This window comes from Henckelia pumila, chromosome 2 (genome assembly GCF_033568475.1).
Source record: "Henckelia pumila isolate YLH828 chromosome 2, ASM3356847v2, whole genome shotgun sequence".
NCBI lineage: Eukaryota > Viridiplantae > Streptophyta > Magnoliopsida > Lamiales > Gesneriaceae > Henckelia > Henckelia pumila.
Genome location: NC_133121.1, coordinates 194,169,722 through 194,184,301, shown reverse-complemented (window position 1 = coordinate 194,184,301; position 14,580 = coordinate 194,169,722). Strand labels below are relative to the sequence as shown.

The 14,580-nt window shown below is 37.7% G+C and overlaps 1 non-coding gene across 1 annotated transcript; it reads right to left on the bottom strand.

Annotated features, from left to right (window-relative positions):
• Positions 1–13,811: 13,811 nt before the first annotated feature.
• Positions 13,812–13,917, bottom strand: LOC140885848 (small nucleolar RNA R71). The gene has a single exon (XR_012151262.1). It is a non-coding gene; the product is annotated as a small nucleolar RNA R71 (small nucleolar RNA).
• Between the last annotated feature and the right edge of the window lie 663 nt (positions 13,918–14,580).

The window sequence follows — 14,580 nt, the reverse complement described above, 5'->3', positions numbered from 1 at the left end:
TTAAATTTAACTATCTCAACGGGGTTTAGTAATCCATTACTTATGTGACCCTCAATGGTTCAGGAATACAGCTAGCCGTGGGCACACAACTTCTTGTGACTCAGAACAACAATTTCCGACTTGCCCAACGAATCATGGTAAGAGCGTCTAGCAACATCGCACCATGATTCCCTAGGTATCACTAATAGTGCCTGCAAGAACCAGTAGATTTTGGTTAGCGTACAGTACGGTCCCTTCATCCATATATCCCGATAGAATCAACAACCATTGGTGTATCGAGAGTCGTTTGAGATTCGATAACTATGCATTACATCTTGGAGATCAAATAGTGACATCGCATGTGTTACTAGGAAAATCGAGTAACCTAAAACACATCATGTACTCTGGCCAGAGATTCGTCACACTAATATCTCCTCAGATCGCATAGGATATCCATAATCGCAAGTATGTGGTGAATCCTTGACAACAAAGCATCGACTCCTATATGTGTCGTAACTGTACCCAATCCCGACACCTGATGACCCCAATAGAGTCGGTAAATGAGTCAAAGTACAGTACTAGCATATAGAGTCTCAATGATGTTTCAAGTAGTAAGGACTAATGGTGTACAACCAAAACCGCGGACTTTATCCACTCGATAAGTGATAACCACTTGGAAAGTCGGAATAGGGTAGTTCGATCATTCATTATATGAATATCCATTTGCATGCTTTGAACATCTCCATGTCCATTACCATTGAAACGTGGTACTTTGCATCACAAATGCTAGTCTCAATCTCGAGCGATCCTTATCCTTATTAGCGGACGGCTCAATTGACTAGGAACTATTTAGAATATACAGTGACTATAAGATGTGTTTCATAATAGTGATCTCTCTTTATTCACTATCTCATCTTACTTACACTATAGTATATTCAAGATCTTTATCAAAACAACAATAGTATATCACAATATAACAATATGAAGAAAGACAAAGAAAATGCCATTAATGAATGTAAATTATATTAAACAAAGATTGTTTATACATAGAGTCATAAAATCCCTTAGCCTCAAGTTGGCTAACCGGGCACCCACTCTTTCAATCTCCCACTTGCCCTAAAGCCAACTAGTCATACTACGTAATCCCATTGCTTCGCGATGTTTGTCAAACAATGGTCCTGGCAAGGTCTTAGTAAGTGGATCAGTGATATTGTCTGTAGAGGCCACTCTCTCGACAGTGATGTCTTCTCTTTCCATAATCTCCCGGATGATGTGGTATTTCCTCAGTACGTGTTTGGATCTTTGATGAGACCTTGGTTCCTTTGCCTGAGAAACGGCACCAGTGTTGTCGCAGTACACGGGAACTGGACCAACAGCTTCAGGAATTACGCCCAACTCTTGGACGAAATTCCTCATCCAAACGGCCTCCTTAGCAGCAGCTGATGCTGCAATGTATTCTGCGTCAGTGGTGGAATCCGCTGTGGTATCCTGCTTGAAACTCTTCCAAGAGACAGCACTGCCATTGAGCATGAATACAAATCCAGAGGTTGACTTCGAGTCATCCACGTCTCTTTGGAAGCTAGAGTCGGTATAGCCTTCCAATTTCAATTCTCTTCCTCCATAAACCATGAATATATTTTTAGTCCTTCTCAAGTACTTAAGAATATCCTTCACGGCTTTCCAATGCATTTGACCGGGGTTGGCCTGATATCTGCTCGTGATACTCAGAGCAAAGGCTACATCCGGTCTGGTAGATATCATCCCATACATAATACTATCTATGGCTGACGCATATGATATGTGTGTCATTTTCTCTATCTATTTGTCAGTATTGGGACACATAGACTTGGATAGAGAAACTCCATGACACATAGGTAGATGTCCTCTCTTGGACTCATCCATAGAAAATCTTTTCAATATGGTGTCAATGTAGGTTGCTTGAGTGAGTCCTATCATTCTCTTAGATCTATCTCTATAGATCTATATCCCTAGAATATAGGATGCCTCACCCAAATCCTTCATCGAGAATCTACCTGATAACCATATCCTTGTTGACTGCAACATCCCTACGTCATTCCCAATGAGTAGGATGTCATCAACATAAAGCACTAAGAACGTCACCGCATCCTTAACTACTTTCTTGTACACGCACGGTTCCTCCGGGTTTTTGATGAAACCAAAGTCCTTTATTGTTTCATCAAATTTCTGGTTCCAACTTCTTGATGCTTGTTTGAGACCATAAATTGATCTCTGAAGCTTGCATACCTTATGCTCGCTTCCCATGAATGTGAATCCCTCGGGCTGCATCATATAGATTTCTTCCTTAATGTTTCCATTAAAAAATGCAGTCTTCACATCCATTTGCCATATCTCATAGTCATACCATGCTACTATGGCAATAAGGATTCTTATGGAATTGAACAGTGCGACTGGTGAAAAGGTTTCATCATAGTCAACTCCTTGTCTTTGAGTATAACCTTTTGCTACCAATCGTGCCTTGTAGGTAAGTACCTTACCATCAGGCCCAAGTTTTCTCTTGTAGATCCATTTACACCCTATTGGAACAATTCCATCGGGAGGATCTACTAAAGACCAAACTTGGTTTGTATGAATCGAGTCTATTTCCGACTGCATAGCTTCAAGCCATAAATTAGAATCCGCATCAGAAATTGCTTCCTTGAAGTTTCTTGGATCACATCCAATGTCGGGTTCACTTTGATCCCCTTCAAAAAGAAAACCATATCAAATAGGAGGTCTAAAAGTCCTCTCGGATCTCCTAGATATAGGTGTGTCCGTTGAAGGTTCTTGAGGTATGTGGTCGTTATTTTGTATCTCGGGTTCTTCTTGAATTTCTTTGAGTTCCATTATCTTGCCTTTCTTATCTAATAAGAACTCCTTTTCCATGAAGGTGGCATTCCTCGAAACAAACACTTTTGTTTCAGTAGGATGATAGAAATAATATCCGATTGAATTCTTCGGATATCCTACAAAATAACATAAGGTGGATCGACTATCCAACTTATCTCCCACTGTCTGCTTCACGTAAGCAGAACATCCCCAAATCCTCTAGTACGAATACTTGGGAGCTTTGCCATTCCATAACTCGTATGGAGTTTTATTCACTGCTTTAGTGTGGACATTGTTCAACAACAATACCGCCATTTCAAGTGCATAGCCCCAAAACAAAGGTGGGAGCTCAGTGAAGCTCATCATAGATCGAACCATGTCCAACAAAGTTCGATTGCGACGCTCCGAGACACCATTCAGCTGAGGTGTCATAGGAGGAGTCCACTGAGAGAGAATCCCATTCTCTTTTAGATAGCTCAAAAACTTGGTACTTAAGTATTCTCCACCTCGATCCGATCGAAGTGCTTTAATACTTCGACCTTGTTTGTTTTCTACTTCAGCCTTGAATTCTTTGAACTTTTCAAATGATTCAGACTTATATTTCATTAAATATAAACACCCATACCTCGAATAATCATCAGTAAAGGTAATGAAGTAGGTGTGTCCAAATTTAGTACCGATACTAAATGGTCCACATACATCTGTATGGATCAAATCCAACAGGTTTTGACTACGCTCAGGCTTCCCTTTTAAAAGGAGATTTAGTCATTTTTCCTTTTAGGCAAGACTCACAAGTAGGTAGAGAGTTAATATCAGACATATCAAACATGCCCTCTCCCACTAGCTTGTTCATCCTCCTTGAGGAAATATGACCTAGCCTAGCATGCCAAAGGTTTGCCGGGTTTTGACTATCTTTTTTCATTTTATTTGTTGTTACCGGTTTATCAACATAATTAATTGGAACGTCTTTTAATTTTATGTTATATAGATCATTTTCAAGTTTTTCATTTCCAATCAAACATTCATTCTTGTAAATATTGCAAATCTCATTCGCAAATTTTCAAGAAATATCTTCTCTATCAAGAATAGAAAAAGAAATAATGTTTTAATGAAATCTTGGTACAAAAAACATCTCTCTCAAAATATAGCTTAAAATTGTTTTTGCAAAATTAAACAAATGTTTCCCATAGCTTTTGGATTTAACTCTGGAACCATTCCCGAGCCTTAACTGGGTCTCACCCATCCTAAGCTTACGACTTCTTGTCATCATCTGCAACTCATTGCAAATGTGAGATCTACATCTGGTATCCAATACCCAAGAAATAGTATTAAGTGAAACATTTATAAAATATATCCTTTGTAGTTCGTAACTACTCGATATACATTCTTTGCAGTTGCGCTTCCAGTAACCGGGTTTCTTGCAGTGATGGCAAACTTATTTAGACTTGTCCATTTTTGCATGTAACATTTGGCCTTGAGATCATGGTCCTACCATTTCTCTAGTTCGGCCAACCTTTCCGAAGTTACATCAGCCGGGGCTGTTTTCGGAGGAGCCTTTTCTTACACTTAGAAAATCTTTTCCGAGCTCAGGACAATCTTAACTTATGAAACCATTCCATATAGTTTGCGCCAGAAAGTTTGTTTTGTTCGAGAATTGAAACATGTGGATTACGAAGATTCATCATAATGATATACTGAGATGAAACAGACAATAACCGATGATTGTTTAATTAATTTACTAACACATAAAATATGCCGAAATTTATTTTATGAATTTCACTCCCACTATTTTAATGGTTTCACTACCCTCTAGTGAAAATGGGAAACTAGTTTCCTTAGTGGGAACATGGAGTCCAATTGACAAACTATAGTCCCGAATAATATCAGCCAACCATAATTTTCAAAAGATAGAGCCCAATTGCTTCCAAAGCAACCCCCATGTTTTTACCTCATGTCCAATAAGGGCCCAATAATATGACGTCGTTTATTGTGACATGTCAAGATTACCCATCAATATTAAGTTGTGATGGACGGTCGCCATGTGGATCCCCAATAATATGAGCCAGTCCCATGGGAGTTCCACCCAACTTACAACATGTGTCGATCCAATGTACAGCTTTCCGATGAACGGGCCCCCCCAATAATATGAGCCGGACCGTGCCCGCGGGTAGCATCTCATACATTGTTCGTTGATGGAAGGTAGGAACATTTAAACAATATTTAAATTCCCTTTTTGTTAATCTTGATATCAATTTTAAATCATATTTAAAATGAGGGATTTTTTATTTTTGAAAAATTCGTCTCATCATTTAGTATTTGTATGCTTGCGGGATTCATACAATTTAGTCTAAACATGCATAAAACAATAATATCATATATTATTTAAAGGATGATCGACCCCAATTACTAATCGACCCGTGGTTGCGAATCACGAGTCTAAGTCCAATCCTAGGTGATATGCATGTATGCAATGCAATCCTATTACATTGAGCTTCCAATTTACATTTCTGTCTTTATTGTCTGCTGGACCCACCATTGTCTTCAAATTTTTATCTCCCACTACGTCTTATAAATTTACAATAAATTTTGATAACAAGTAGGGGATACATATTTAAGGGTGGGAACGGGCCATAAACCTGGCCCACTTTTTATTACAAATGACAATTCAAATTGGGCCATAAACCAAGCTCATTAATAAAACCCAACAACAATAAAATCAAATGTAAACAATCTAACATACACCAACAATATTGGTCATGGCAATCGATCATCCTTTTATCCAATAATTAATTCAATTATTAAATAATTGGATAACATGCAATGGCATCATAGTTAAAAAGATAAAATCAAATTTTATCTAATATTCTCATAAGATCATATCTTATCATCAATTGTACCAAAATAATTAATTTTATAAAATCTAATTTAACGGATAAAATTTACAAATTTTCCAAAAATTCAAATTTATCCAAAAATCAATTTTAAAATTTTCGGACTCAAACAATTTGATCCGATGCCTCGCGGACCAATCAAAAACAATTTTCGATCGGACCAAAAACTAAAATTTCAAAAATTTAAAATTCTGGGAAAAAAAATTTTAATTTTTCGGGCTGCTCGGGACATTCCCGGGCAGCCCCGACCCCACGTGGGGCAGGGCAGCCCCCACGTGGGGTGTAGGGCAGCCCCTTGGCTGCCCTGGGCAGCGATCTTGCTGCCCTCGCTGCCCCTGGGCAGCAACGATTGCTGCCCTTGGGCAACGATCTCGCTGCCTGGGCAGCAACAATTGCTGCCCAAAGGGCAGCATGATCGCTGCCCAAGAGCAGCGAGCGGAAGTTTAAAAATTTTATTTTTATATATGGAATGATTCCATATCATGGGTATCAAAACTTTACGATTAAATTATCAAGTAAAAATAAAAACACAATTAAATTTTTACCTCTTCAAGCAACGGCTTGATTATGGATACCAACAGAATTTAATCTGCTCTTCTTGTATATCCCTGGGAACCGATGGCTTCAAGATCAATCTCCGGAATAAGGTCCACGAACAGAAAACAGAAACCCTCTGATTGATTGCACTAGAAATCAACCAGATGTTTATCGATGAGAATAAACAGATTTGATCTGTCAATTCAGAATGTAATTTTCCGTAAAAATCAAAAACTGAATTTTCTCAAAAAGGGACAGAGGATTTTGAAAATCCCCTTGAAATAATATGAGTGATTTTGGAAAATTGCTAGAATGAATTCTTGTGATTTTCGAACACTAATCATCTATTTATAGATAATTTCTAGACTAGATTAAGTTATGATTGTATTAGGACTCTAACTTCTTAGGGCCCACAATCCATAACTTAAGCCCAACAAGCCAAGCCCGTTATTATAGAAATTAATATAAAATTCATCATGACTCCGATTGATAAACCGATTTCACCAATGTGCACAGAAACCATTTCTGCACTTTTTAAAGTCAAGATAATTTTTCTGAATCCGAATTCAGTGATTTCCAAAAATGCCCATCCCTATGTCATTTTAGGAAATTCCACTCCCTTTTAGTTAAGAAGTCCAACTTCTCTTTCATTAAATTTAACTCTTTAAATTTAACTATCTCAACGGGGTTTAGTAATCCATTACTTGTGTGACCCTCAATGGTTCAGGGATACAGCTAGACGTGGGCTCACAACTCCTTGTGACTCGGAACAACAATTTCCGACTTGCCCAACGAATCATGGTAAGAGCGTCTAGCAACATCGCCCCATGATTCCCTAGGTATCACTGATAGTGCCTGCAAGAACCAGTAGATTTTGGTTAGCGTGCAGTACGGTCCCTTCATTCATATATCCCGATCGAATCAACAACCATTGGTGCATCGAGAGTCGTTCGAGATTCGATAACTATGCATTACATCTTGGAGATCAAATAGTGACATCGCATGTGTTACTAGGAAAGCCGAGTAACCTAAAACACATCATGTACTCTGGCCAGAGATTCGTCACACTAATATCTCCTCAGATCGCATAGGATATCCACACTCGCAAATATGTGGTGAATCCTTGACAACAAAGCATCGACTCCTATATGTGTCGTAACTGTACCCAATCCCGACACCTGATGACCCCAATAGAGTCGGTAAACGAGTCAAAGTATAGTACTAGCATATAGAGTCTCAATGATGTTTCAAGTAGTAAGGACTAATGGTGTACAACCAAAACCGCGGACTTTATCCACTCGATAAGTGATAACCACTTGGAAAGTCCGAATAGGGTAGTTCGATCATTCATCATATGAATATCCATTTGCATGCTTTGAATATCTCCATGTCCATTACCAATGAAACGTTGTACTTTGCATCACAAATTCTAGTCTCAATCTCGAGCGATCCTTATCCTTATTAGCGGACGACTCAATTGACTAGGAACTGTTTAGAATATACAGTGACTATAAGATGTGTTTCATTATAGTGATCTCTTTTTGTTCACTATCTCATCTTACTTACACTATAGTATATTCAAGGTCTTTATCAAAACAACAATAGTATATCACAATATAACAATATGAAGAAAGACAAAGAAAATGCCATTAATGAATGTAAATTATATTAAACAAAGATTGTTTATACATAGAGTCATGAAAGCCCTTAGCCTCAAGTTGGCTAACCGGGCACCCACTCTTTCAGTTGGCACCACAAGTTCACTCAAACATCAAAACTTAGCTTTTGATGCTTCATACATTCTTTCTCATAAGACTTTCATGCTTGAAATCATGTAACCATTGGAGATAAAATTAACCACATCCATAACTTTTCACAAAACATCATGCCTTGTACGTAAAATAACTTTAAAGGGTAGAGATACCTAGACCATCATATATTACGTATAGTTAGCGATCTGCGTAAGCCGTTCTCAAAAAAAAAAATTCATGCATTGAAAACAAACAAGATCTTAAAAGGAACATCACATGCATTTTAGAACATACAAACATGAATGAAGTTATAAAGATTACATTTCAAAATCCCATACAAAACCCTGTGGGCTAGGGCACGCGGAAACAGGAAGCATCGATCAGGGACAAAACACCTTTTTTTTCTTCCAAAAAAATTTTGCACGCACCCACATGATTAAAAATCAATATCTAACAAGTAACGGATTCCAAAACACATCATAAAACTCATAAAACAACTCCCTTATAAAGTGATTGAAACCAAAAACTCATAAAAACACATCTCGACCTTAAATTCTGAATTTGACTCCTTTTTTAAACCCTTGCACACAAATCATACCCAAAATCATCGAGAACGACTCATGCTTCACGGAATACATGCATCAAACATCGCTTCATTCAAAGTCATTCAAATTCCTCATAAAAGACAACATAGACATTTATATACACACAATCATATCAAAATATATAATATTTCTTGGATGATGATTCAAGAATTAAGTAAAACTTGTCTTTCTTTGTCGGTAGGGAGTAATCCGGACCTTGGGATGTGATCTAGCCTTTAAACAAACGAATGTACGAAAAATAATCACAGCTCCCTCTAAACATTTTTAAAATTAAATACCATGCACAACTTTAAAATAAAAATCTACATAATAACCACATTTTGAGTTAAAATTACATAAAAATTGATTGATGTCTAGTCTTGATTTCCTTGGTCACCAAAATTAAACTCATACTTGAAAAATATAAAAACTAAATTTTTGCATGGAATTTTATGATCTAAACATTTAAACATCTACTTTCCAATAATAATTAAATAAATCCTTGTGAGTGGGTTTTGTTTATTTTTTGGACCTTAAACAACATCTCTTATGGTTTCAGACAATAGCTAAAATTGACCATTGGCACCAAACCCAGTACCAACTAATTCTCGCTAGTAGACAAACTCTCCAATCTCAACGAGAGAATCCTTTCACCACTGAAATGCTAATCGGATATCTAAACCTTTAGTGATTGTGAAATCCAACATGACTAAGATAGTCTCCCATGTACAATCTCTAAAGAATGTTATGATTCTAGAGCAAACACTGGCATATGGTCACTCCCCCTCTACAGTCAAATCAAAGACAATCGTTCCCCACCGAACGAATACAATACAGTCCACCTTACCTGATATCCTATAAAATTGTGCCTATGATACATCTAATCATCTTTGGCAACACATATCAAAATCAGATACTTAATCATTTGCTCTGAGCAATCACACTTATAGTATCATAAATACTTAGCACTTAAGTAATTAATCCACATCGAATGGTGTGCAATTATACTGTTACTATTAAACAAAATTTTTGGAACGAACAATACAAATGATTCAAATGCTTATACAAGAACACCCATTACACCAAATTTGTTTCTTACAATACAAATTCTACTACATGCGGATGTCTTAAATTCCGTCTATACAAAACATGCTATCCCTATTACAGCCCCCTAACATAAACTTCTTCCTACCAAGATCTATATAATATTTCCAACCTACCAGATATTTTAAATATTGAGGGGAAAAATGATCTGGCAGATGAGGTAGGATCTTAATGACAATATCTCCAACTTCTTGAGTAGAATATTCACAGGTTCCTCCTCCGCTCATAGAAAGATCAGAATCAACATCGCACACATTTTCGCAAAATCATCTGCTACGTTTGGAGTCTCACGCTCGGTCATCGGCTTAGGTCTAATCCGAATGAACCTATGCAAGTCAAATCTATGATGACTATCTTCGTGGTGATGACAATCTCGGGGATATCTCTGGGCATCATCATCTCCCCAACGCCCCTCGCTTCCATGGTTATTGTCGTCGTCATAATTGGCCTTTTACAAGAAAACATAATCATAAACCCAAATAACCACAACTATTTCCTAAAGATACTTAATGAATTCTATGATACCATAAAATATAGTGACCCAACCCCGATCACATACTAGACATACTTAAGCATGCAGTGAAATTAAGATGATAATCAACACCAAAGAAAAATGTGGAATTGAAATACAACCGAAAACCCAAGTAAATATTAGGTAAAAATAAAACCCATCAAATAACCAAAATATATACTTAAGCAACTAATGGCAACCACCATATCCTCGCCTTGGTCTCCTTCTATGAACATGTCCAACTTTGGAGTCACCTGCAACTACCCCATGGAATGGGGTGTCCAGGAAATAACAACAAGGACGTGACCGACTAACACTCAGATCGTAAGTACGAGTATACAAACTGACATGATGCACGAGAATGACTGGGTACTGGTAATATATCAATTCCTGCTCTGTCTAAGCGCCAATGAGTGTGTAACACCATCTGAGGTCAAATCAACTAGATAAATCCCCACACTCATCAAGATCACTGTAGCGTCAGTCCCTGTCATCACGATGTTTTTCGATGTTCGACCAATAACAAGGGTGTAAGTATGAGCGACCATACTAGAAAGGCTATCTCAAAGAATATACGGCTCAACAAGAATATTTTGCAATAAAACATGGATCATGGCATGTAAAATTCAACATATAAGCATGCATACTCGCTGGTATCTCAATCAGTACTTACGTATCTTGATAAGTGCCCTTTGTATGCATTATTTTGTGATGTTTTTATGTCTATTTTGAAATAATTCATTGTGTCTCTATGTGTTTTTGTGTATTTTATTTCTTGTGTATGCACGTCACTTTCCTTGGTTTATTTTCAAAAAAATAGAAGGAAACCCGGAGTTGTTGCAAGAAGAAGAGAAACACGCATGATGAGTTGAATGAGGATTTGCCCTTGAATAATCAAAGATGAGCAGCTGCATTTATGTATTAAAGAATGGAGACTGCTGCATTTGGAAGCTTGTAGACGAGGAGAAGCTGCGTGCCATGAAGTGGGAGAAAGCCACGCTTCTCCGTGGGGATGATGCATCTGCGCATGAGGCACGTCTGAAGGAAAAGAAAGGAAAGGCGCATGTCGGGCATAAAGAGAAGCAGATGAGCTGGTTTGTTGGCAAGGGCAAATGGCACATGAATATGCGCGATTGCGCATGGAGGAGCTAGGAACATCACATGAGTTTAGAAGTTGGAGAAGCGCAATCGCGCTTGTGTACAGCGCAGGAAAGGAGCACAATCGCGCAAGGAAGATGTGTGTGAGTTTTTTCTCTGGCAGAAACTTGCTCGCTTGAGCGCACTTTGTGCTCGCTCGAGCGAGAAATACGGGCCAGAAATTTTACGGAACAAAGAGTTGCTCGCTCGAGCGCACTTTGTGCTCGCTTAAGCGAGCCACACGAACAAAATTTTTAAAATTGGAAACTCTTGCTCGAGAAGGATATTATCTTTTGGGATCCTTGGACACATAAATACGGACTTAATCATCATATTAAGGGTTCCAAAACGCACAGAATAGAGGAGGCGGCTACTACAACTTGGGAAAGAAGATTTCTTGTTTCTTCTTATTTTCTTATTTTTATTTTTATTTCAGGATAAAAAACATTGTTTGATTTATGATTTCGTTTCTTGAGTAATCTTTTTGATAAGTGCATTTTGTGCACTTAATTTGTATATGGTTTTACTTGACTTTTGGAATTTATTGGTAGATATTGCGTGAAATTGTTGTTGTTTTTGTGTTTGTAGGAAGTTATGGATTTTGATGTGTTCAAGTGGAAATAAGCTTACAAGATGGAAGTTTACAAGGAAATTCGAGAGTTGGAAAAGTGAAGAAAAAAGGCTGAGTTCGAGCTAGAGGCGCGCCCGCCCTATCCTTAGGCGCGCCCGCGCTGTTGAGGAATTTTTAAAAGCATGTTTTGCAAGTTGAGAGGGCGCCCGCCCTGTTTCCGGCGCGCCCACGCCGTCGTCTGTTTGGAATGATAGAGTCCGATTATTTATGGAAACTTGGGGGATATCTTTGGTATTTTTTTGGACGATTTTTAGGTCAGATTTAAGAGATTTTTCGGAGTCATATGGAGGATCTATCAGCCACCAATACACACAATATTCGAAAGAGCACTTCTGTGAGTTTTTTGGAGTTGAAGAACTGAAGATTGCTTGGAACGAAGACGAAGACTTTTCGACCGGAAACAGAAGAAAGACTACGGCTTTGTTTCTTATTTTTATTTTCTTTTGATTGTTGAATTATGTTTGAGATATTAAACATTATTTGGTTTTTATTGAATTCAAGCATGAACTAAACTTTTCTGGTCTAGAGGTTGACGTAGCTTGGTTGAGACATATTCATGAATCTTTGATTTTAATAAATTGAATTTCTATAGATTAATTGTGTTTCTAGAATTGAATGTCATCTTAATTTATTGGCCATTAATTGAGTTGTTATATTTACTTAGAATCATTGCTCGGGAGAGGGGATTTTGAGTAGGATCAATAGGAACTACACTGTTAATTATTTATGTAGCTCGGGAGAGTATATAGCTTTAATAGAACCTTTAATGAACATCATTTTACACATATCACTACATCTAGATTTTTAATAGGGATATTGAAATCGAATTGTAAGTTGATACACTCTATTTGTTGCTCGGGAGAGGGGAATAGAATAATCTAAGTGTTTTTAGTTATTAATCGAAGGAAATTCATAAAATAGATTAATTAGGATTGAATATTGTCGAGACCAAGTGAAATCAAAACCTCTGGACTATTTTTCTCTGATTGATAATTCCTCAAAATTTGTGTGTGTGTGAGCTGAATAATTTATATTTATTTATTTTATTTATTCTGCAAAACTCTTGAAGTTTGATTTTCTAGATAAAATTAAGACTATTTTAATTACAAGTATTGAATCTTTTCATTTTACTCCCTGTGGGATCGACACTCTCTCTTCACTATACTAAAACTTGACACTAGTACGCTTGCGAGGAAATTTCACAACAAGTTTTTGGCGCCGTTGCCGGGGATTAATTTTGATTATTTTTTAATCTTGTTACCAATTAGTCGAAGTTTTAATTTAGAGTTTTTCTGATTTTAATTTAAGTACTAATAAATTGCTATTGTTCGTAATTGCAGTTTATGCGAAGATCTCAAAGTGCAAATTCTTTGCTCTTTGATCCAGAGATTGAACGAACTGCAAGAGCTTTGAGAAAAGCTAGGAGAGAAGAACAATTAAACATGGCTGAAGAAGATGTCAATGAATTGCCTTTGGTGCCAATTAGAGATCATTTCAGGCCAACGATCCAGACTCACTATTCTGGAATTGCTAGAGGGACAATAAATGCCAACAACTTCGAGTTGAAGCCGGCCTTAATCAACATGGTTCAGCAGAACCAATTCAATGGAACTGCCACAGCTGATCCTCATTTACACTTGCGCACTTTTCTAGAGATTACTGATACTGTTAAAATAAATGGTGTTTCTGAGGATACAATACGCTTACGTTTGTTTCCTTTCTCTCTTAGGGACAAAGCACGGAGTTGGCTGCAGTCATTGCCACTAGGACACATAATAACTTGGGAGGGCATGGCTGTGAAATTCTTAGAGAAATTCTTTCCACCATCCAAGGCAACCCAGCTAAAGATTGAGATCAGTACCTTTCAACAGCATGATTAAGAACAACTATACGAGGCATGGGAAAGGTACAAAGATTTTTTAAGGCGTTGTCCTAATCATAATTTTGCAGATTGGGAAGAAATAGAGTTTTTCTACAATGGATTGAATACACCTACAAGAATGTCTGTGGACTCTGCTGCTGGAGGTACAATATTTGCCAAGGATCCCATTCAGGCTTATGATATGCTGGAACAGATGACTATCAATAATTATCAATGGCCATCTGAACGTATGGGAGTTAAGAAAGGAGTGTACAGTGTGGATCCTCTTACATCCATTACTGCACAGCTATCTGCGTTGAGTACACAAGTGGCTTCTCTTAACAAGGTGAATATCGCAGAACCTGCAGGTGTGTCGGTTGTCATAGATGAATCTCATCCACCTGAGGAAGCTCAATATATCAATCCCAGAGGCTATGGAAACTATCGAGGTAACCCTCCTCCTAATACTTATCATCCTGGTTTACGTAACCATGAAAACTTTTCTTATGCCAACAACAAGAATGTGTTGAAACCCCCTCCAGGATTCAATACAAATCAAGGGGAAGGTAAAGCATCGTTGGAGGATGTGGTGTCTACATTTGTTACTGAATCTAACAAGAGGATGTCGAGAACTGAAACTCGAATGGATAGCATGGAGACACACATGTGTATTTTGGGAGCTATGATGAAATCCATGGAGACACAGATTGGACAGCATGCAAATGCTTTGAAGGATCAAAACAGAGG